This window comes from Manis pentadactyla, chromosome 19 (genome assembly GCF_030020395.1).
Source record: "Manis pentadactyla isolate mManPen7 chromosome 19, mManPen7.hap1, whole genome shotgun sequence".
Taxonomy (NCBI): domain Eukaryota; kingdom Metazoa; phylum Chordata; class Mammalia; order Pholidota; family Manidae; genus Manis; species Manis pentadactyla.
The window spans coordinates 9,981,778-10,006,459 of NC_080037.1; the positions used below are offsets into that span (position 1 = coordinate 9,981,778).

At 52.9% G+C, this 24,682-nt stretch overlaps 1 long non-coding RNA gene across 3 annotated transcripts; it reads left to right on the forward strand.

Moving 5' to 3' along the window:
* Window positions 1-518: 518 nt before the first annotated feature.
* Window positions 519-24,238, forward strand: LOC118930708 (uncharacterized). 3 transcript variants are annotated; one of them, XR_005032152.2, is made up of 5 exons: window positions 519-923; window positions 1,202-1,368; window positions 3,865-3,938; window positions 21,830-21,968; window positions 23,919-24,238. It is a non-coding gene; the product is annotated as an uncharacterized LOC118930708 (long non-coding RNA). The 3 variants fall into 3 exon arrangements; XR_005032151.2 differs by having other exon boundaries at window positions 523-923; window positions 21,851-21,968; XR_008994940.1 differs by lacking the exons at window positions 519-923; window positions 1,202-1,368; window positions 3,865-3,938 and adding an exon at window positions 8,715-8,939 and having other exon boundaries at window positions 21,851-21,968.
* The last annotated feature ends 444 nt before the right edge of the window (window positions 24,239-24,682 follow it).

Below are 24,682 nucleotides of genomic sequence, written 5' to 3' on the forward strand. Positions count from 1 at the left end.
GGCAGGGAACCGTGAGTGGGGACAGTCCATTGCCTTTTCCCACCTCCCCAAAGTCTCCCTACTTTGGGGTGGGGAGAGAAGAACCAGGTCTATATAGCCTCTGACCGTAGCCCTCAGAATCCCTCTTTCAGAGCCTAGGGATGGCCAGTCCAGAAGGTGGCTGGAAAGGCACCAGGGAGAAGAGCGCCCCCGCCCCAAGTGAGGTGGTGAGCAGAGGGGAGCCTGAAAGCAGTGGGGGAGGGTGAGAGAGGGGAGCCGCAGAGACTCAAGTGGCCTCCAGGTCTGTGGGACAAAAGTTGGAGGGAGATTTGTATATGAGAGGGGAGGGGAGGGGATCTTGGTGAAGGGGGGGCTTTGACAATGAACTTGAGACAAACTTCATTAGCATGCAGGCCTGCTGTCTGTCACGTCGAGCTCAGACTGAGTTCCCATGCAGGCCAGGAAGAGTGGGAGGGAGAAAACGGGAGGGGCTGGGGGTGGGGGTGAGAGAGAAAAGAGACCCAACCATTGTACCATGCTGGGCCCCAGCTCCCACCAAATATCGGGACCCCAGCCCTGGAAACCAACCACCAAATCGCTCTCCCTCCACCAAGAACAAGATAATTTATCTCCCACTTTGAATCCATGGTCGCACCCCTCCTCCTTGTCTAGACTTTCAAGGGCTGGCCTTCACCACCCCCACCTTGTCCCCCCTCCAGCTCTCAGCCTTCATCTTCCAATTGTCACTTTCTCCTGTACAACTAAGATCTGGATTTGTGCTTACTTGAGCTGACAGGGTCAGGGAGTTGTGGGGGAGGTTTGGGAAGGGGGACCAGAACACCGTGAACCTCCAGTGACAAACTGTCCTCTTTCTATCACTCCTTATCAACTCCACTCCTCGCGCCGGACACACACATCAGCTGACCGTGCTCTCAGGTTCCAAGGTGAGCTGGAACTGGAAGAAGACTGGGCACAGGGGTATTTCTGTCACACCCTTTCTCTTGCTTCTTTTGGGGATGAGGGTGGCCTGGAGGAACAATAGCTTCCCTGAGCCCCTTATTCCTGCCTCAGGTCAGCAAAGGCAGTAGGAGCAGGTGGGAAAGAGTGGAGGTTACAAAGCCCCTTTAGAAGAAAGGAGGGGGCTTCATCAGAGTGGGCTGCTGTTTTGGTGGTGGCAGTGTCTCGAGACAAGGGCAGCACCCCCATTTGGCTGCCTTTCCAGGGAGAGCAACAAGAGAAAGAAAGAGAGAGGCAAGCGAAATTCCTGAATGGATAGAGAGATGCTACGTCACCGGAGCTGCATCCTCTGCTCCACAAGAGGCTAGGAGCCGGGGAGAGAGGCAGTTCAGCGGCAGGGGCCACCCAAGCAGTTTCTCCTCCATAAGCCAGGTAAGTGGCCATCTGGGAGGGTCCTGCCCCATCAGACACCTGGGCTGGGGTGGGAAGGGATCCCCTACATTCAGTCAGGGCACCGTCACCTTCCTACTTTGCCCACCGGCTAATGGAGGTGGGTGCAATAATCACAGAAAGGAAAGGCAGATTAGATCTAGGGGATGCCCAAAAACGGAGGAGGCGTGTGTGTGGAGGAATGGTTGGCAGAGTGGGCCCTCACCTTTCCTGGGCATCTATGGTGGCAAGCTGAGGCAGCAGCCCTGCCCAGCTGCCCCAGAGTGCATCTAGGTTCCCCTCCTTCCCTGGCCAACCGGGAGACAGCTCACTAAGTTTGTCAATGGGATTCAGGGGGCTTTAGGGTCACAGAGCTACTGATCCTATTAATCTGCCCCTCCCTTCTTTCCACCAGACACAGCCAACATCTTAATGCCTGCACCAGGAGAGGCAGGAAGGGAGGTTGTATGGAGATGGGAGGAAAGACAAAAAATGGTTCTGTATTTGGGCTGCTGAGCTTCTTTCCTCACTCTGGCTCTTATTCCTCTCTGCCTCAGAGACTTCAGGTTTTAGGGGAAGACAAAGTCTGAATGGCAGAGGTAGGGGGGAAAGGAGCCACATTTCCAAAAAGATAGAGACCGGAATTAGAAAAAAAATCTTAAGCATTTTATAGAATCTAAATTAATTTTATTCTGCTTCCTGCTGCTTTTCCCATGAGCTGGCAGGTGGGAAAGGGGCTGAGGGGAGCTTAAAGGCTAGGGAGGTGTTGGGGGCAGATGCTTAGGTTCTAGAAGGGAACAGAACTCTACTCCAGCCCTCATCACACCCATCTGATTTTTAAATTTCCTGTTTTTTAAAAAGGACCAGGGGTTATAAAAAAAGACACTTTTCTCCCCCTTAGTCCCCACCCACATGGTGCTTTCAGGGAGACAGGCTAGGGCTTGTGGGGTACTGGACACTGTAGGCCAGTGGACTATCTCTGGTACCCCAGAGGCCAGATTTCTGGGAAAGGCTGGGGATGTCAGCCACCAAACATGCACACACATGTTCCATGCCTCCTGGGGTGTGGTCCTTGTCACTGTGTTCCCCTGGGCACTGTGTGTGTGTGTGTGTGTGTATGTGTGTGTGTGTGTGTGTGTATTGAGGGGTACAAGTCAGAGATCAGCAAGGAGATGTACAATTGCCCCAGGGACCATACAACTCTTTTGATTAGGGTGGAAGGAGACAGAGGCTCCTCAACTGTCCTTGTGTCTATTTTCCAAAAGTTGTTGGGGGGTCATTCCCTCTTTGGTATGAAGATAACAATTTCATACTGAGACATCCCTTTAGGAAATGGATGGGCTGGCAGAGTGAGGCTGGGAGTTAAGGGGGTATTTGTAGGTGTTAGAAGTGGGGAGGGGAGGTGCAAAACACCCCTCCTAGAAAACAGGATTGGACTTAAGGCTTCTCCCTGCTCCCAGCTCTCCTTTTTCTGATTTCCTCTTCATTTAAGTAGGTTTATCTTCTTGACTTAAAAAAAAAAAAGAGCGAAGAAGAAGAATTAATTTTGGAATTGGCTTGAGGTAGAAGGATTCACCAACTTACCCACAAAGACATACACACACACACACACACACACACACAACATTCCTCTTAGTATTTTAGGAGCTGGGTCACTTATTGTATACATGTCATTCCCCCAAATAATAATTTAGCCTGAAAGCAAAATACTGAGGTGAGACTATAAGATATTGAGACTTGGGTTCCATATCTAATATTAAAATTTTAAAAACCCAACTGCTTTGTATTCACTCCTTTTGTATATGTGAGAAAGAGAAGGAGAGGAAGAGAGGGAGAAAATTGATTGCTACAGGATATGTCTTTATGGATCCTCAGAGATGTGCATGGATTGATGATAGGTAGGTAGATAATGACAGAGATGGGAAGGGAGAAAGCTAGAGACATAATGTGATTGACAATATCCTAAATGCATGGCACTTGACAGTTTACAATGAAGTTAGATATAGATGGATGAAAATACATCCCTGACCCCAGATTTTTCATTCAATCCTGAGCATGCTTTCTGGTCGACCATGAGCAGCAGGAATCTGTGAAGAGTAGTGCCCATTGGTTAGGGGACTGCTTTAGGCTTAAGCCAGAAGGGCTGCTGCATCTCCACAGGCCCAGTTCAAACCTCTGGGCCCTGAGGTTTTGGATGAATGTGGAGGGAGGTTGTGAGGATGGGGCTGGGATAGAGTTGTCCAGGCAGGATAGAGCTGGAGAGGCTCTGGCCAGGGGCTCTGCCCTCCCTGGATGGCTAGGCTTTTCTCTTTCAGCCATCTCCCTGTGCAGCCTTGAGCTCAGGCGGTTGAAGAGGGCAACCTACATTGCCTAGCTCCTAAAAACATGAGACAAGGAGAAAAGGAGTCCATGAGAGAGTGGGAGGGAGACTGGGAACATTTGGAGAGAAGATTGGTGCCACTAACAGGACTTTAACCTTGGCATTCTCCTCTTTGACAGGAGCTGAGCATCCAAGAAGAAGCAGCCTCATTTGTTTCTGGTGTCATCGTAATTGGCCACCTTTGGCTTTTGGGGTATTTATTTTGTTTGTTTTCAATGGTGGTATGGGTAGGGGAGGAGAAAGAAAGCTGGCCCTTCATCACTCGTGTTTTCTCCTGTTCCCTACACCCCTCTCTCCCACTCCCTATCTCTTCTGGCTTTCGGGCACTGATTTTGGTCTGCTCCAATTGCACTTAAGTCCTGTATAGCCATTGACAGTGGGAATGGAACAAGGTGGCTTAGGAAAGAAAGGCCATCCTGTGCTCAGTTCTATGTGAGATGGGGAGGCATTGAGGATTCAGGGAACTGTTTTCCCATCTCTCAGAGGCTCCTGAGGGCAGAGAGGGAGGCCAGTTGCCCTTGGGGGAGGTGGTTGGGTACAGAAGAAGCAGACTATCTGTTCATGGGTGACAGAAGTGAGAAAGGAGAGGAGTGGGTTGTGGCGAGTGGGGACCTAGGGAGCCCTGTGTGCACCAGGGAGTCTGCCTGTAAACACCAGGAGATGGTCCTACTGGGAGTATCTGTGGATATGTCATTGCATTCACCTCAGCTGATAGGAATGTGTGTGTGTGTGTGTGTGTGTGTGTGTGTGTGTGTGTGTGTGTGTGTGTGTGAGTGCGTACATGCACAGCCCCCTTACATGTGCAGGCTTTTGCCCCTCAAGGAGACCATTTGCTGATGGCCCACCCTCTACCATCTCTGTCACCTTGTTCTCACCTCCCAGGTCCCATGGAACCCTCAGGCAAGGGAGCAGCATGTGGGTTCAAGGACAGAACTGGGAGCAGGCAGGGGAGGTAGTGCTTACACAGGCCTGAGGATGCTCAGGCTGGCCTCTCAGCAGGAGAAAAATCCGCTCTCATGGGGAGAGGAGGGTGTCATCCCCAGGGATGAAATCTTCCAGATATGTCCCCTTGCCCTCTAACCTTATCTGCCCCACTGGAGATATTTATATTTTTTTTCACAGCTTTGGCATTTTTTTTTAAACTGCCAATTCTTGCTTTTATTTGTCTTTATACCATAGACAATGCAAATATTCTATAGCAAAAGAATAATGTATGATAATATTCATTATAACAATGCACTTATAAGACAAATAAATACCTGAACCTACCCTCCTCCAAATGCAGTTTTCATCTGTATCTTCAAAGCAAATTAACCTGATAACCGAAACAAAGAAAATATACACTTTTTATTTAATTAGGAATATTTCAAGATAGTGGCTTAATACCAAATTATTTTAGGACCCAAATTATAAGGATCTGTCCAAAGGCTGCATCCAGAGAGCATAATTCAAGCCATGTTTTTCTGTATATGAGCCTCTCCAGGCACACGGACAAAGGGTGGGCATCAGGACTGTAGGGGTGGGGGTGGGGACAGGCTCTGGCAAAGAATGTAGGCTCCTGAGCTAATTGAGACACTTAGAGACTCAGATCAGTACCAGGGATTTGTTGTGCTCTCCCCACAGTGCCCCAGAATTTCCCTGGAAGGACTTGGGGTGGGCTCCGCAAGCCACTGCTCTACACTGCAGCAGAGTGTGCTCTGTGCTAGAAGGAGGGGACTGCTCCAACTGAGGCCTTCCTAGGAAGACTGAGGTGGTGGGCCAAGCTCAAGGGGGACCTAATACACCCATTTTGTGCCAGCTGTTAGCCTCTCAGTTTCATGTATCCAATTCTAGATAGTATAATGGTGTCCTCTGATCAAAGGAACTGCTGAATAATCACTAAAACATAACGGGATAGACAAAACTCCTTCCCCCATTCCCTCCCCACACACATACACAGATCCCACAGGACACACATTTTGTCAATATCCCCCCTCTCCATCCATAATGCACTCAAACCACATGATGGCAAACTCAGGCTTGCAGACACACTCCCAGGTACCCACATGCCTTATTAATTCATTTGTTCCTGGGCACCTACTTTTAGGTAGTGTTAAATACCACAGACTCTAATATGAATGGAATTGCCTCTGCTCTTGAGGGGCTGTCTCATTTGCTGTCCTCATAGTTTCTTTTTTGAAACTAGAGCAATGTGGCTTGGTATACAAATTAATCCCTGTTAACACGATGGTGGGGAGTTTTCTGCTTCTTTCATGGCTTATAGCTCCTTCTCCATTGGAGTGAAGACTTAGCCCTCTCACCTTCTGAGCAGGAGCACTAGGGGAGATCAGTTTGTCAAGTTCCCCCAGACAAAAACAAAAAAATTACTTTATCAGGAATCTGGACAGAGGAGGGCTCCATGTAGACAGTGCCAGAACAGCTTCAACTAATCTCTATTCTTTTGTGGGGGCCTCCTTAAATTCGGACTCTCTGTCTAGGATGAGGCACGTCTGTAGAAGCCAAAGCCAGTTAGAGGCAGGGGGTCCCCACTCTTTAGCTGTCTGTGGAAATTTCGATCCATACCCATTTCTATCCTGACCTTGGTTTGAGGAAGTCCAATTGAGTCAATTTGGCCAATGCAGGGGGAGGGGGTGGTCTCTGTTGGGCAAAGAAACCTGTCCTCCCCTTTCCCAACAAAAATATAGCAGTGGCTATTAGAGAAGAAGTTTCGTGCTGATCTCAGCTGCCTTTTCCTGTGCTGTCTGAATGGTCCAGGCCAGGGTGAGGGGTTGTGGAGATAAGTTGGGGCCCCACAGAGGGCTGGTTGGAGACTGGTGACAGAGAAGAAACAGGAGAGGGTTAGCTAGCAGGACAGCCAGCTCTTTGCCAGAAGCTGACCCCAGCCTCCTGGGTTGTGTGTGAGGAGAGGAAGGAGGGCAACAAAGGGTCACTTAAGGTGCTTTTTTTTTTTTTTCTTAAGGTGCTTTTAAGGGATCTTGTAGGAGGGCAGATGGGGCAATTTTTGTCAATTTGGCTGTATGGTATGGAGAGGTGTAGGCCCTATTTAGGATTGCTGGAATGTCTAGAGAATGTTGGTTATCCTATAAAAGGGGGTAAGGTGGTGTACTGAGAAATATTTGAAGAGGTGTGTAGGCATGAATAGAAAAGGCTGGAAGGGGCCTAGAATTTCTCTGGGGCCTGGTATGGAGCATACGTTTAGGGAATGCATTTAACAGCATGACAGTAGAGTAGGTCTATCTGTGAAAGTGTTTGGGGAAGGTTCTGCTTTTCTGCAGCTGTCCTGGAGCTCCTTTCCCAGCTGGAAGGGGGCAGGAGAAAACAAAATAGGGAGTGGACACTGTCTCTTTCCTTTTCTCCCACCATTGACTGGTGGGCTCCCAGTTCTGGCAGTGTGAAGAATGGACACTGTGGAAGCCTCTAGAAAGCCTTTCCCTTGGGAAAGGGCCCTGAGACCCTGTGAAGGCTAGCAGAGGGAAAGCCTCTGACAAGCACAGCCCTGAGAATACCCTGAGACCTGGGGGCGTCAGGCTGTCTGCTTCAGTTCCAAGCTGCTCTTCTGGTAGGAAAACACTGGACCCCGGCTTTATCCTATGTCAAATTATCCCCCACATCACAATTATGCAGCGATTGTTCAGTCTTCAGTCTTTGAGGGGAGCATCAAATGAAACCCACTGGTCATGGATTTGCATCTAACCAAGGTGAACAGCATTCAGGCTTGGGGCTTTGTCCTAGATTGTTTAGAGGTGGATAAAACAAATTGGCCGGCAGGATGGCCCAACCCGGGATCCCCCGGAGGGCACCCGTTGGCCAGTGTTGGAGGACCTCTGCTGACAGAGCCGGCCCATATGAGGCCGACCGACTGGCTCCAGATGTCTAAGTCGTAGGAATTTTTTTTTTTTTAGAAAAGTGGTAGAGAGTAGGGTGGGTGGATGGGTTTGGTAACTCGGAATGGGTATTCCAACTTTTCCCTGACAGGCACAGCGGCTCAGGTAGGGGCCCGGAGCTCCTTCTCAAAGATTCCTCCAGGCAGCGAAAATTCGGATCCTGCCTGCGGGCGGTGGTTGAGGCCCCGGATTAGGACCCGGCGTTATTCGGCTATGATTCCCCGACCAGATAGAGACGGGTCGGGAAAGCCTGGAACCTGAAACCTTGCAGGACAGTGATCCTTCCCGGGACCGCGTCTCTCCAGACACTCGGGGACCGAACCGGGGTAGGAGCGCAGGGTTCGAGGTTGGAGGCGCACCGGGTGGGGTAAGGGAGAGAAGGCTCTCGCGAGGGTCTCCTTGGCCACCGTCAGATGTGCAGGTGTTGCACCGGTTAATGCGGACTGGAATTCTTCAGCCTCCCCCTTCTGGAACTTTGTGCGCGAACAGGTTCAAGAGATATTCCCGTTACGGCGAAAAAAGAGGCCCAGCTTCTCTCAGACCCGCGTTTCCCAGTAGGAGCCCCTAACTTCCAAAATCTTTCCCTCATTGTTTTGGGTTGAAAAACCATTAATAGAGATCCTGCCGTCCTAAAAGATTAGGATCTCAGTCTGAGAGGGATCAGTACCGGAGAAGCACAAGAATATTCTGATGAAAGGAGGCAGGTAGGGGTAGAGATTCCAGTTATCTGCTGCTTTTCCCATCTTTGAGCCCTAGACCTGGTGCAATATACCTAGGGTCAAATGGAAATGCAGGACCTACAAAAAGAGTGAGGTTGTAGATCAAAACCACAAATGGCAATGGATTGGATGGGAGGCCTGCCTCTGGGTGAGGCAGGATCGGCACACAGGCGTAGTAGTTCCTCCCCCAGACCTTCTCCGGTGGGAGGGGCGCCCCAATAGCGCTACCGGGCTAAACCCGCGAAGGGGGAGGGGCGAGGCCGGCGGGGGGGGAAACGAGGCGGTGACGTCAGACTAGACGGAGCCAATCAGACGCTGGTCTGGGGAGGGAGCGTGAAAGGATGAATGAAAAGTCCGGAGCCGGAGCGCGCCAGGCCAGAGCAGCGGCAGAGGCTGAGGCGGGAGCTAGAAGGTGAAGCCCTCCCTCTGCCCTGCTCGCCTAGGCTCCGCGGAGGCTGAGATCCCGGTGGGCACCTCCGCCCCGGCGCCCGCTAAGCCCTGGCATTCCAGACCCAGGGCCTTGGCGCTCCGTAGACGGGAACGTGCTGGGAGGACCGCGCGGAGAGCTCGGATGGGCACCCTGGGCTCGATGTAAGTGGCTCGGGGCACGAGGTGGGTGAGCGCCTCGGAATCCAGCGTGCCAGTGCGTCCACCGCAAGGGGCCAGCTGAGCCCCAACCGTCCTCCGGGCTCCTGGGACCTCCTTGATGATTCCCGTTTCTGATCCAAACCCCCGCCAAACCCTAGGGCATCTCTCTCGCCTCGGACCCCTGGCCATTTTCACAGCCCTGGGTGATTTCTGGACCTCTTTGCACAAAGCTGTTTCTCTGGGGGTCCTGTGGGGCCTCGGGCTCAGCCCACTGCCCAGCCTGCGCTCCGCTTTCCAATACCCTCGCCATATCGTGGCTGCTCTCCCGGAGCCTTCCCGGGTAGGGCCTTTGCTCTTCTATTCTCTCCTTGAGAGACTCGCTTGGGAGTCTTTGGGTCGCCTCCCACCCCGCCACCCCGACCGACTTCCCTCCCTCTTTGGGTTGCCGGGATTTCCCTGTTTCCTACCGGGACGCCCCCGGGGTTCTACCCCCAGGATTTCGCTGCCCTCTCCCCCTTTTAGTCGGCAGCTTGGATCCACCCCTTTCCCCTGCACGAGCTCCCCTTCGCTTCCACTGCCCTGGCGAGTTGGGAGATGTGGTGGGGCCAGCTCCGCGCCTTCCCCCGCGATCCCCACGCGGAGCTCTGGCTCCGCTGAAAGCCAAGGCTCAGGCTATAGGACGCGCCCTGCATCTTCCAAAGGAGGGCAGCGGAGACCCTGAGAGGCCGGGGAGGCCTCCGCCTCGGTCCCTGCGGTCTTCCCGGCTGGCACGAAAAGCCTGCGAGTCCCCCCTCCCCGGGGCCAGCGGAACTCCCGCTTCTGGCTTGAATAGGGAGCGGGAAACGGGGTATCGGGAGCTTTTGGGGTCCGGGAGCGAGCCCCGGACTTCGATGCTACCGGCTGTCGCATCCTTTCCACGCCTTTTTTTGGTCTCTGTCGTATATGTATCCCTGTATCTCAGTCTTTTTCTGTCCTGGACTCCGTGTCTCTCTCCGTCGCCCACCTCCACCCGTGTACCCCGTTCCCAACCCCCACCGGTGGGCGGCCGGGAGGCGGCGGCGGCAGCGGCCGGGAGGCCGCGCGGAAGCGGCGGCGGCAGCCAGGAGGCGGGGTTGGTTGTTATCTTTGGTTATCTAGCTGTATGAGTGGTGTGGAGTCTTCATAAAGCTAGATAACCGAAAGTAAAAATAACCCCATACACTGCGCAGAGGGGCCCCAGAAAAGCTGACCGCACGGGCAGGCGGGGAGGCCTAAGCGAGGGGCTAGAGGCACGAGGACCGACGGGCCGTGGAGGCGAGACGACCTGGCGGCCCACGGGCCCGAGACCGCACGGGTCGCGGCCACTTCCCCCACCGCGGTCCGCGCAGGTAGGAGTCACCGTCCCGTTCACTGTAGCCACGTGCAGTATCTTCCCCCGCACAGTTGGCCTGGGGAAAGCAAGAAAGGGGCGTTGTGGTGACCTCTCAGGGTGAGGCCTTTTCTGGCACTCTGCGGATTGGGTCACTGCCGGGGAAGCTGCTCCGAGGGAGAGATCTGCTGAAATCTCGTTGCAGGGTTATTTGGGACAGTGCCTGGGGCTCCTGGCCCAGGTCTCTCCCGTGGGCGCTGGTGAACAGCTTCCCGCAGGCAATTCACAGCTATTGCTGGGGTGGGAGGCTTTGCGGGAAGTCACTGGTCTGTGCTTTGAATAGCTCCCCGAGGCCATATGGGTCTATCCGGCTTGGTTGAGAGCTGAGATTGGCAAAGCGGAGAGAGCCAAGATAGGGCTGGGAGTACTTCGGGAGGGGTGTTGCTCAAAAAGAGGACAGGGTGGCCAGGGAACCTTTCTGCCCAGACTGGGTTCTGGGGCAATGGACTGCAGAGTATTTCTCAGCTCGCTTGTTTCCATATTCTTTCCTTCTTCCCCACCAGGACTCGAGTCTGATGTCTTGAAAAGCTCCTCTTGCCAGCTTTGTCTTCACTGACCCAAAGGGATTGAGTTGGGGTCTTTCAGGACACCCTGCCTTCCCAACCCGTCCTCGCTCTCTTGGAAATCATCTCCAAGAGCAAATGGCCTCAAGGAGCTCAAACACAAAGGAATTTGTATCTTAGTATTTATGCTACCCAGAGGAAGCAAAGAATTAGAGAGATCAGAGCCATTCCTAAAATAATTCATTTATCTGGCCTGACCTAAATATTTTAAGCAAAAGAGTGCTTAGGTGCAGTGGTGAGGAGGATGGTCTAGTACCACTCAGGAGAATGAAAGCAATCTAAGCAAAGCTGGAAGTAAACCACTGCGTGTTTATTACCTCCCCATATCCTGCCTCTTCCACCTGGCATTCCAGAACACAGGGCGGGGCAGTGAGGAGTAAGGAAAGAAGGTAGGAGAACGGACAGAATGACCTTGTGCTGACTCCAGTTTCCTGCGTAAACTTAAAATTTCCTCCCAGGAACTGATTTATAGCTAGAAGAGTATGATTCAACTATATATTATTTGGGAGAAATATTGGGGAATCCAAACTACAACAACTGGGCATCAGAGAGCCTGGAGTACACATGTTCTTCCTTCAGAGGTTTGGAGGAAGGAAAGATGAACAGCGCTTGTTCTTTCAGCTGTTTGGAATTTGTGTTTGGGGAAGGGGGTGAGTTGGAGATAGGATTCAGGATTGAGGGAGCAGGTTGAGAGCAGGGACTAATAATTGGTCCTTATCACACCATACTTCCCGGTAACAGTGCTCTGCTTATGTGCCTTTCTTTGACCCAACACTGTGAGGCAGCTGTTATTAACCCCATTTTACAGATGAGGAACCACAGGTTCAAATGCATTGCTGATATCACTAAGTGGTTTCAAACCCAATGCTTTCCCCACTATTCTACACTTGCCTGAGGGAAGGACTAGAGAGGGCCTGGTGGGGAGACTGAGATGGGCATGAGCTGAGAAGGGAGGGAATCGGTGCATCAAGGAAGAGGGAATTCCACCCAAGAGATGCAAGGCCTGGTTGTGAGCATGGGCTGGAGAGTTGGGATGTGAGGAGGAGAAGCACCAAGAAAAATAGACATTTTTTTTCTATTTTAACTTTTCATGTAGCTGGTTAAAAATGTGTGTTTCAGATCTGCTGAGACTCATCCACATAATACTTATAATCTATATAATTAGCTACAGTGGGTTTATGTTATTATTGTATCCCCTTAGCACATTTGATCGCAGGATTTCCAAAGGAGAATAGAGGGCCTGAGGGAACTAGTGGGTTGAGGGCTTACTTCTTACAAAATAAGCAACTCGGTGGAAAGGGGGAATAGAGGCCAGGAGGGATGTGGGGTAAGTGTCCTTATGTGCACATATGGTGTGTGGGTGTGGGGTGAGGCTGTTAGGAGAATGATGGGTGGCGGTTGTGAGCTGTGTGCCTGCTTATGAGGGGAGAAACTGAGTTGGTGTGTGACCTGGTGTAAGGTTGGATGTGATGATGAATGGTGGGCAGGAGGCTCGGTTGCGAGATTGGAGATACCTGGCTATGTATAGGTATACATCCACTAGAAGAACAGACTCTCTGGGACTTTAATTTTATTAAATGTGGACATCACAGTGACACCACTGAGTCCTGCCTCCCACCTCCCCAAGCCAAATAGCACCTCCTCCAGCTAAACCCAATAGGAGGACTAATCGAATGGGGCGTGCAGGGAGGCTGAGCTGAAAGGGGTTCAGAAGAGCTTCACCAGTTACCAGTTAGGGAATCTCTTCCTTTCTAGCATCACACTTCTGTCGGTGTCCAAGAATTTTTAGTTCTATTCTTCAGAATTTGCAATATCTACCTATTTCTACTGGAAGCCAAATTCTAAGCTAGTTTCTTTACCCATTTGCCTTCTCAGCCGTTCATCCCAGTACCCTCCTATTGAATTCTGAGTCCAGGACCTCAAAGGCAATGTTCTCCTAAATATCTGACTCAACTTTTGTGTTATCGCTCACATCTTCCTCCTGGGACAAATTTTTCCCTATTCTAGACATTGAAAGGATCTTGTTGAAAGGTCCCTGAAGTGGTAAGAATCGTCATAACCGGAGGGCCTGGGGAGGGAAAGAAATAGAACAAATGTGACAGAACCAAGGTGTATGCTTAGGCACCATCATTCACCAGCTGTGTAGATCTCTGAGCCTCAGCTCATACGTGAGTATAATGGGGATAAGAATTTATGCCCTCAGGATTGTTACAGAGCAAATGAAAAATTCTGCGTGAAAGCCCACATGTTATGATATGTATGGGTGAAAAGTACTTCCCAGATTGCAGAAGGCGAAAGGCTGCAGTTTGGAGTGATTGTTTGAAAGCATAGGATTGATCTCAGAATGCAAAAAGGACAGCTCTTTGATTCATTCTCCAATCACTACAACTTGAGGAAGTTCCTCCTTTTCCAGCTTTGGAGTGGAGAAGGAACTCCTGGGGACCTGGGGAGGCAGTCTGAAGCCTGGGGAGAGGCAGAAGAGGCCTTGGGGAAGCTTGTTAAGGGAAGAGGCTGGAGTCCACATGGCAGAATGGTCATTGTTTTGTTTCTCCTTAATGGAGCTTACCACTTATTGGTAAAAGTACTTACAACTGGTAAACTGTAGTTAGAGAAGTAAGACGTGTAAACAATAATTCTAAGTTTATTCCATTAGGCTACTAAAGACACAGTTCATTACATTAAAGGACCAGTTAGGTAGTGGGTATAATTAACAAACCAAATAGAGACCTGCCTATCAGCATGCAGATTTTTCTTCATACTGAGTGATTTTAAGAAGGGCTGTTTTCTCTACTCTTGCCTCCCAGCCACCCACTTCTCCAATCACCAACTTGATTCCCAAATTAGTAATCCGCCAGAGAAGCCCAGGCCCCCCTGCATTCTTCTACGTCTTCAAGTTCTTCTTGAAATCTGCACTGCCCAAGGTTTGGGAGTTGGAATACTGATATCTATTTCTTCACCTCCTTCCCACTCCAGTGTTATGAGGACAGATTGACCTTTCTACCTCCCTCCTTTTGCTACTGAGACCTCAGAATTCTTGGTGGGATGGGGACAGGGTTATTATGGCACTGTCTCATTGAGAGGCAGGGTAAGCCAACTTCCCTAGGCCACAGATAAGTTTAGGTTAAAATCACTGGAGGGAAAGAATAGACAAAACTATAAAAACATTCTTAGAGCTTTGAGGAGAATGAGAAACAGGGTTACAAAAGAGAAAGGTGAGTGGGTGCATATTTAGATAAGAGGGGAGAGAAAAGGGGAACCCTTCCTTGCCACCCAGGCTCTCACAGGACTCAGAGTGACACCCCTCCTCCTCCTGCCCTAATCCCCCCATTAAGGCTGCTCTGAGTTTGTTATGACAGCAGCTGAAGGCAGCTGAATTGCTGTTTGCTGTGTCTGCTAATTGGACTGAAGGGTTGGAATCTGGACACTGAAAGAGACCATTGTTGCTGTTTACCTTCCACAGCTGCCTCCCTGGGGACCTTCTGGGTGAAGGGGAGCAGCTTGCCCTCAGGGTCTTTGCACCCATTCCCTGTCTCTGCACAAGGGACTAAGGTGGGGAGACAGCAGTTCATCTCACTGGTTTGGGGTGGTTTGAGCTTCCACAGCACTGAAGAGACAAGCCCAACACCTGAGTCGGTCTGCAGGTCAGGCCTGGGGCCATCAAGAGTTCCTAGCAGAAGGGAGTCACATGCTTGTCCTTCTCTAATCTAGTAGTCCCTTCTTCAGGGGCTCTGGCTTTGCCTCTTCCTCCAGCTGATCGGGCTTAGCCCCTGCACTTTTTCTTCCAGGCCAGTGATTTTTAACTTGGTTATGCACTAAAAATCACCTGGGGAGCTGTTAAAAAAAATACTGATCTTTGGGCCCAGCCCCGGAACAATGAAGTCAGATGATATCAGAGTATCTGGGAATAAAGCCTAGGCATCAGTATCATTTAAAAGCTCCCTCAGTGTGGCTACGGTTAAGGAACCACTGATACAGGCTGATCTCTCTGCCTAGGGAACATACACACACACACACACACACACACACACACACACACACACACACACACACACACACACACACACCCTTTCCAATCTTCTCTACCTTTCCTTCCAAGCTCCTGATATCTATAATATTATCAGGCAGATTGTGTATCTTCACCTGCATGTCTTCCTCATTTTTATTACTAAATTCCTTGTTAGGAGCCTTAGAATTTAGGACGGAATTTAGAAAGCTGTTTGTTACCTTATCAACTACTGCAACCTGAGCTCTTCCCCAAGGGGAGAACTATAACTCCATCTCTCTGTGGATTTCCAAATAGGATCCAGATGAGAACTGAACTAATCCAAGACACAACTCATTAGGGATGAAGGTGTGTGAGATTTGGAGTTTCATTGACTCTTGTTCTTCTGCCACCAAAGTAGTATGACAATTTGGAGAACTTCAGAGAGGAGAAGCTTCCTTGAAGAATACATATGCCCCTTTCCTTCTGTTCCCAAATGTTTCTGCTTCTTCTCTTCCCTTTAGCTTCTCACCTGGGGCGGGTGGGTGCCCCACCACCCTCCCGCCCACTCTGCTCCACACATTCGCCAGAGCCGCGTCCAGCACCACGGACAGCTCCCAGGCGGTGCGTGAGATGTCTGTGCTGAACACCCTCTTTGGGAAGGTTTGGAGGAGGGGTCCTCCTGTCTGAGCGGTCACATACCAAAACTCTATAGATTTTTTTAAATCTGTGGGAGTTGTTTGCAGGCAGCTGTGGAGTCTAAGAGAGAGAAAAAGGCTGAGGGCAGTTAGCATTCAGTCTCCAGGAATTTGGGTTTGTCCTTGAGGAGTCTGAATGAGAGGGGATGCTTCAGCAATAGGAAGGATGAGGGCTCGATTTCAGGAAGGATTTAACCTAAGCTCATGTAAGAGTGCACTGGTCAGGTAGAGCTGAATGAGTCTTCGAAAGCACCAGCCCTATGTCCCTCGTTTTATCCCAAGAGAGTGGAAAGGGTTGATCAACGCCACTCAGCTGATTAGCGGAAATGCCAAGATGCAGGCTCCTGATTCTAGCCTGGCCCTGCCTTTAGGAGCCTGATGCCTCCTTCAGGACTCTCCCTGTCAAGTTGAGTCGAGCAGGCCTAATGCTGGCAGGGAGAGTTCAGAGGTTGCCCTCATACAAAAAAGGGTAGAATGCATGTCTGGGCATGTGAGGTGTCCACACAGGCCAGGAGGAGATGGAACTGACTGCTTTCTCTGAGGAGGTTTGGAGGGAAGGCCTCAGGGAGAACCACGGGGGAAGGCATACTTCGCAGTAGCTGGCAAGCCCATGAGAGAAAAGGCGAGAGGGCAACCATCTGCCCTGGTATAGAGGCCAGCGGATGGCCACAAGGAGTCTCCAGAGGCCGGCAAGAGTCACGCAAACTGGAATGGGGCCTGGGAAAGGCCCTTCTGTGTGCCCAGGCCTGCTCCCCCAACACCGTGAGCCTAGAAACAAAGGAGCCATTCTCTCTAGGATTTGATGCCGCCATCTCCGGCTGGCAGTGCCAGGTGGTGGGGGCACCAGGGGGTGTCAATCCATTACCCCCCCACCAACTCCTAGGTCCTCTGGGGCTGGATGTTGGGGAGGTGGGTGTTGCATGCTATGTTGCCATAGCAACCACCCCAACCCCCACCTTCCAAAGCACAAAGAGAGACAGATTTCACCCCCACCCCTAGGAAGAACCTGGGTCTGGTTGAAAATCTTCCCTTGGGAATCCTCCTTTTTGATGCACAAGCTATGGCATGTATAAGCATCACCTTCTTTTCAGCATTGGAGCTAAGATTCTGCCATCTGCAGCCACAGGGACAAGGAGGCTGGTGCATCTAGTCTCTGGGCAACGACGTGCAAGTGAGCACGAATCCCTTGTACTCAGCCCCCTCTCCCTCTGAGCGCTCCTGCCCCTCACCTATCGGCAAGGCCATCCTGGGCTTTCTCAGCTGAAACGAGGCCTTGACCTTCTTTCCCAGAAGGGACACCCAGACTACCCCCAGCAAGCCTCCAGGCTGTAGGAACAGAGAAGAGGCGAGGGTCATTCCTGCCACCCTCCATCTGCACCCTCCCGCCATTACTCATTAGGCATTCTGCCCCCTCCTTCCGCTCGTTAAACCTGATTTGCATACATTTGCATAACACAACTCATTTGCATTCCAGGAGGCTCATGGTAGGAGCCAGGAAAAAAGGGGAGGAGGGTTGCAGAAGAGAGAAAAGGGGAGAGAGATTTTGTTTTCATAAAAGTGTGTTTGGGAGTGGGGGAAGAGGTAGCAGGAAGAGGGCAGAAATAAAAACACACTACTTTCTTTCTTTCCTCTGCCCTCCCCCCCTGAGCTGGACTCAGATGCCAAAGAGAGATGCCAAGGGGCCGGCTTTTCTGTCCTTTTTTGTCTTCCTTCCTCTGGCCTTGGCTGCCCAGCCTGGCCCCCCACCTTGCTGGGCTCAGGCTTCAGAGAGAAAGAGGCAGGGGTAGCGGCAAGGCTGTGGGAAGGGAGGCAGAGGGACAGGGGGCCGCCATCTTAGGTAGCGGGCGCCCACAAAATGGCCGCCGCGGGCAGGTGTGGCTGGCAGCCAGCGCCGGCCCGGGGACGCGGACGAGGACGAGGTGAGACCACAGGACGGCCTTGCTGCTTGACCAGGAGCATGGTTGAGTCTTCCTACTGGGACTGAGAGGGGAGGATGGGGAGAAAAGGAAGGAGAGAGGGGAGCAATGGCACCTCCAGAGGAGATCCAAGCGTCCCCACAGGAACAGGGACAGTGGCGAGGCCTCTGCGCCGGGTTCGGTTCTAGGTCACTCCTGAGCAGCAGTTGTCAGAGGACCGGGGGTAACGTAAAAGATACTTGGAAAAGTAAGAGCTGGGACTATTAGCAGGAGGAGGGAAAGGGCGCGGTGTGGGCAGAGAGGGTCGTCTGCCAGTTGAAGGGGCTCTGGGCTGTCTGAAGAGCCGCTGTTTGCCGGGGTGCAGGGAGCTCCAAGTCTTCTCCCCTCTGCCTGGCAGTCTGGCTTCCGTCTTCCTACCTGTGGGGAAACGGTGCCTTCTTGGGCCACTCACAGCCTCCTCAGCCAGACCCAATGGCTTTTGCTCAGGCCTGGCAACTTCTATGGAGCATTTCATACTGACATCCTCTCTGTCCTCTCCTTTGGTCTCCAGCCCTCCTGTTATATCCCTGTGTGTTCCTTCTGGGCTCTATTCTCTCAGTCCTCTGGGTCAACCAGTTCTCCAGCCAGAGAACTGCTAGTAATGCTTTTTTTCTTCCTAGGCACTCTCATTCACTTTTATCACTTAAACCATCTTCTGGAGTTATAAATGCTCACTCATTTCTCTAGTCTTGACCTCTTCTACTTTGCACCCTAACTAGTACCTATGGTCCTGCTATTAGCTCCCAGATGAGAGACTGGAGTGATGCACCTGATTGGCTAACTTGATCACATGCCCAGGCCATAGCTGCAAGGAGGGTAGGGAAAGGACCTGTGCTTTTGGTCCCTGTTGGGTCTATAAGTACAAGCACCCTCCAAAACTCATGATGAGCCATTCCCCAGACATAAGAAGGGCATTCGGATGCTCACTCGCTCGGCATTGCATTCCAAGTCTTGCCCCATGATCCTGCTTCCATCTCTCTGCCAGTGGTGTCATTAAACTCCTAGGCCCTCAGGTGCAGATCGTGAGAATTGGCCTAGATTTGCCCTCTTCCTTCTCTCTTATCCAGATCAGTCACATCGGAACCTATCCCCTGCGCCTTTGTAGCTCCTCTCCTATCCATCCATTCCTTTCCTTACCCCTGCCTCCTCATTCATTGGACAGGCATTTATTGAGTGCCTCCTGTGAGCCAGGTGCTCTGGTGAAGAAGGTGGCACGCAAAGCTGCTTGAGGAGCTAGCAGTCAGTAGGGGAGACAGACACACAAATAATTACAAGACAGTGCGAAGACTGGAGTCCTGAAGACCTGCACAAAGTGCTGTGGGAGCACAGGGGAGGGGGCCGTGGGACACCTTAGGGGAATTAAGGAAGGCCTGGAGGGTGCCAGAAGATGAGTAATAAAAGATAAAGGGAATGAAAGTGCTAAGAGGTAAACAGGAGGTTTACCTGTGAGGGCAAGGTGGTGGGAAAGGTCACGGTGTGTTAGGGGGCTAGAGTGTTCATCACAGGGACTCTGGGCTGGGAATAGATGGGAAACAGAGGCAGAAGTTGGCTATTAAGAGCCTTATGTGCACCACCAAGGAGGCTGGATTTGATGGGGTTACTGGGAAGTTAGCTGATAGCTTCAGCGAGGTGCAAGGTATGGCTGCAGAGTAGCACATAACCACTCCCAGGAGGGCCGAGGACACCCACGTATAGCTGCCCACTGAGCCCAGAACCCAACCAGACACCTAACTGGCTCTTTTTTCTGCAAGTGAAGGAACATGAAAGGCCTGGGAGCTATGTGAGGAAGGGCCTCTGGCTCGCCCCATCTAGAATCACCCCCACCAACCCCTACACATGCACACATGCATGCGTGCACACACACGGTGCAGGCAGAAGCCAAAGTTGGTCCCCAGCACGAGAAGTGTCCTGAGGTCAGGACAGGAGATGGGCTACTGCGGACGGAGTGAAGAACCGAAAAGGGGGTTCATTCAGTCCTGGAAACTTACTGAAAGAGGGAATAAGGGAAGTAGTGAAGGGGTCTCCCAGGGTAGGCCAAATCTCTGAGGAGATTCTTCCTAGAGAAAGGGGGTTGAGGGCTGGAAAGACAGCTAAGGAGAGGAAGTGGCCGCTCCTGGGACTGAGTGGAAGTGCGGGTGCCGGCTACCACCCCTCCTCTGGGCCCAGCCCCCACACAAAGAGCTCTCTGTGAGTGGCCATGGAAGTGACCCTGTCAGGTGAGGAGGCTTAACTCCCAGGGCCCATTGGGGGGGGTAGAAGGGGGCTGGAGGCAGGGAGGGCTGGGGGGGGCCTCAAGCTCTAACCAGGTCTGGGAAGGAAATAGAAGCTGAGACCTGGCCGGGGTGTCATAGCAAAGCCATGGTGCAGCCATTCCCAGGATGGGCTCCTCTCCACGATCCACTCAGGCCGCACAGGCCCCGCACACCAAGACCCTGCCCCTGCCCACTCACCATGTCTTCCTAGCTGTAACCAATCCTGCCAGGCCTGCCCAGCCTCCCTTCCCCGACCTGTACCTGCCCTCCTATAGTTACAGTGCTGCTGGGGCTGACGCCCCCCTGCACCTCTCCTCTTCCCAGCGCAGGACTGCTGGAGTTGGCACTGGGCTGCCCTCCGGCGAGGGCTGTGTTGGGAGGACAAGACCAATCACAGCCACAAAGGAGTCCTGAGGCCACCTCACACTCCACACCTTGTGTGTCCTCCCAAGGGGAGGTTTCCCTCCTGGCCTGGCCTCAGTGTCCCTTGCTATGATCATCAGTGTGGACAGACCTTCTCCCCCACTTCCTGCCCCTGCTGTGCACTCTGTCCCTTCTCATGCGTGTCCGGGTTTGGAGCACCGAAAGCAGTAGGACACAACCTCAGCTTGCAGGCTGCTCACAGGTTTGACAGGGACTCTGTCCACAGGAAGGACAACAACAGAAGGACGTTTTCATTTCTGATTCTGGAATCCGATAGGCTGGTCAGGATACAAATTCTCATGTCCCTCCCTTACTAGCTGGGGACCTCAAGCCAGTCACAGCCAGTCACTTAATGTCTTTGGACCCTAACTTCCTTGCATGGTTATCCTGAGGAGCAAATGGGTCAGTGTGTGAATGGGAGTGTTTTGTAGAGCTGTGTGCCGATGTCCAGTGTTAATTCTAAATGCTGAGGGACAGAGTTAGAGGGTTCATTGCAGATAGCTGGGGACAATCAGGGAAGACTTCCAGGCTTTGGACATGAGGGCCTGGATGGCTGGGGAGAAGAACGAAGGGACTGAACAGTCCATGATGGAAGCCTGTCTGAGCGGCGTGGCTGGGCCCTGTGGACTGGCTGCAGCTCAGCTCAAGCAGGCAAGCGTCTTGCTGAGGCTGGTGTGGGAGGCACTCTTTTTTAACAAGCAGGTGGTACTCGTGACCACAACTACTTTTATCCTCAGGAAGAACTTCCCGCTGGCCCTGTGCAAATGCTGTCCAGCAATCCTGGGCGGAGGAGGGGTGGAGCGAAGCTCTCCTTCCCCACATTGGCCTGACCCGCTCTGCTTGCCCTCCTGCAGCCCTCATCTCGATGTTTTCCAGAGGAGAGCTGGCCAGACATTGCGACCTGCCGCTGGACATACCGACTGCATCCCCAAGCCCTGCTGCTTCGGACCTTCTCAAGTCCCCGATTTTATGGCTCCTTAGCATTTTCAGGAGTGAGTTAAATTCAGACTTATTTAGCTGTCTTGGCCCACAGGCCAAGGAGACTTCAAGCAGGAGGGTCTTTTGTCTGTGAGTGGTCATCCCTCGTTGGACAACAAGGGTCGGGAGGAGGAATGGTCTTGGCAGCCTCCCCCGCAGACAGCGCTGGGGCCTTCGGGCCTGGCAGGAGGACCGGGCTGAGGCTGGCATATGGAAGGAGAGCCCAGGGCACGGGGGCACGAGCTTCACCCAGCTGGGGCTACCTTCTGCTGGGCTTGTCCATCTGGCACCCGCTGGCTTCCCAGGGCCGCCTCCACGACCAACCAGACACCTCCTTCTGCTGTAGCCGTGGCAGCTGGCTGCCATCTTGTGCTTGGCACTGTGTTCTGGCTGCACTTTGCCATGGGATTCCTGAAGGAAGGGAGGTAGGTCTCCAGGGATTCAGCCCTTTCCCTGATATCCACCCAAGAAAGACTCATGTTGATATAGGACTTCCAGAAATAGCCAAAATAGAGGCTTACCATATGTCAGGCTCTGTGCTAAATACTCCCTGTGTGTTATTTAATATGGTCAAGGAACCATTAATGAGATAATATTTAAGAGGTCTCCACCCAGTTTCCCGTTTCTTTGACAGACTCTTCCTCTCTCCAACCAGGAAATTCCATGATCTTGCTCATTCTTGTCTTGGGAAGTCCTTTCCAATGTCTAGTCCAGATCTGCGCGGCTGAAGCACCAGTTCTTTTAACCTTGGTTTGACATGGCTAATCTGAGAGGTAAGGAAGAAACTGCCACCCAGCTTCCGCCACCTTATGGAGCCTCCGGGCCCCAGCTGCTGGGGTGGGAAACAGACTCGTTTCCTAGTTTGGTGAGGTCTCCGTGCCCCTTAAAGACTTGGGGACCCGAGTCCAAAACCTTTTGTTTAGAGAAGGGGATCTGAGCCACACCCTGAGCAGTTCAGTGTCACAGAATGCTTTGAAATTGCCCTTCCTTACCCCGTCCTCACCCAAAGAAAGAGGCAGGAGCCCCAGAGCACCGGAGAGTGATAGTTCCCCAAGCTCTGGTGGGGTCCCCTCAGGAAAGCAGTCCCTCCTCTCCCAGCGCCGCGGAGGGTCCCGTCCCATCAGTAAGCGGCACTGAGCAGGAGCCTGCTTTGCTGAGGGGCAGGTGGAGAGAAAAAGCCCTTCTCAGCTGAGGAAGGGGGGCTGGCGGGGGTGGCTGGGAATGATTCACATCACTGCTCCCCGCCCCACCCTCTGCCCAGCCCCCGGCCAGGCCAGTACCATCGCTAGAAGGTGCCCAGAGATGCCTGCTCTGTAACAGGCCCGTCTGGACTCCTCCGCTCCCACCCTGGGGCGAGTCCCGCCCTGAGCTCGCCCCAGCACCCCTCCGCAGGCCTTCACAGACACGAGGCTCTTCCGTGGGCCCTGCAAATCCAGGCAGGCTGAGGATCTGTAACAAGGAACGGGAGAGGGGGGCTGACAGACTCAGGGGGGCACGAGGAACAGCGGGTTCACCTCAGGGCCTCTAGGAGCGCCCCCAGCCTGGGAAGAAGGCCAGGGGGTGTCGGAGACACGGGACTTGAGCCCAGGTTTGCGGGAGGCCGAGTCCTTAGCTTTGTGGGTTTCCAGTACGGCGGGCGAGGCGGACTTCCCACCCCCACCCCTCCATGGTAGGTCCAGGTCCAGGTCAGGGGCCTGTGAAGGCAGGGCTGGGGGTCGGGGGGGGCAGGGAGGAGGAAGGTCGGTCCAGGAAGCCTGAGGGGGGAAGGTGATCTGAGCAGGGCCCAGCGACGCAGGGGTGCGGCTCAGATCCCCTCTTTCTGAAATTTTCTTTTCAGATTTTAAAGCCCTTGGAGAAGTTGGGTGAGGTGAACTTTGGGGGCTCTCACAGCTGTTGGCTCCCAGCTCTGGATGGGGCAGAATAGGAACGCTGCCCACAGCTGGGCTTCTGTGTAGCCCCTAATTTTATTCTTTCTGAGGCCCAGCTTCACTCCACCCCAGGAAGGAAGGAACTGACCTTGATGCAGCACCTACTTCTTTCAGCCCTTCCTTAGCCATTATCTCAGCTAATCTTTCAGCATCCTGATGACTGGGTGATACTGTCCCCACTTTACAAAGGGGGAATCAGAGCCCCACAAAGGGACATGTAAGCTGCCCAGTCACAGGACTCGTCAGGTGGACTGGGTTTCAAATGGGGCTTCATGGGTCTCGAAGCACACGCTGTCTCCCTGTGCGGACTGCCCACAGAACAGGTCCCCAGCCCAACTGCGGGGACTGAGAGGAGAGGACCTAGAAGGCAGGGCAGCTCCTTAGTGCGTTCTTGTGGGAGGGAGAAGGTGCTCCTTCTCAGGTGCAGGGGTGAAGTCTGAGGGATGCTAGAACAGCCCTTGCAGATTGAAGACAGGACTGGGGAAGGGGCCACAGGGGCGTAGAAGTCACCGCAGTGCTCCCCACCCTCCTGAAGAAAGTCCCCTGGGCCACCGCCTAATCTGTCACCTGCTCAGCCTCTGAGTTCCCACCCTGGGCCTTCCTCGCCCCCTTGCCCTGGGTAGAACATTTAGAAGAGATGCCTAGACTCAGCCCTTTGTTACGGGGCCTTCCCCAGCCCCTCACCTTTCCTGGTGGAGGGGAGGCCCTTCCAGGGCCACTGGACATTGTCCTCTGCCTCCCTCTGTTTCCATCCAAAGAGAATCTTTTTCACTCTTGACACTGTTTTCTTTTCAGACCAAAAAGAAGAACCTGCTTCACCCAGTCGGCCTGGCTTCCCTCTGAGAAGCCTTCCTGGATTGACTGAAAGATGAGGCTAAACTCCAGCAAGTTGACCGGCTCCTCAAGAAGCGTTTGAGCAGGCTGGAAGCAGGGAGGCCCTGGCCACCAGCCTGGGCGGCCCCTTACACCAGGACCTAGAGCTTTGCTCCACCACGGCTCCCATGTCCACGAGCTGTCCATCCAGGCCCAGCCCAGTTTCTCCTGTGTCAGCTGAGCAGAAATTCCTCGGAGATGGACGTCCCGTCTCATGTCTAATAAAGACTTCTGAACAATGAGCAGTGGTGGTTCTGTGCCTGGGCAGGGTTGGGAGGGGAGGGACTGAACCAGAAGAGGGCAAGGCTGGACTCCCTCCAAGAGACCAGTGCTAGAGGAGCCGCCACTGCAACAGAAGGTGGGCCTCACTGGGGCAGAACTGCCACCCGCGGGGTGCGGTGGGGCGTGCCCCTTCTTGGCTCCGCTCAGCCACCTGCGGTTCCTGGGAAGGCCGTCCGTGATCGGGTCAGTCCCCACTTAGAGCCATGGGCTGACGCTGCCAGCTGAGGAGCCCCCGGGTGCCATCCCAAGAACCAAGAGAATGGCAGAAGGTGGGTTTGCACCCCTGGAGTGCCTGTGTGGAAAGTCACTGGGCAGCCCTCTGTCTCCCTGGAAGTGACTCTTCCTCAGAAATATCCTCCTGGGTTGGCACCCCTGCCCCGCGGGGCTACCTATTCCTGCGTCTG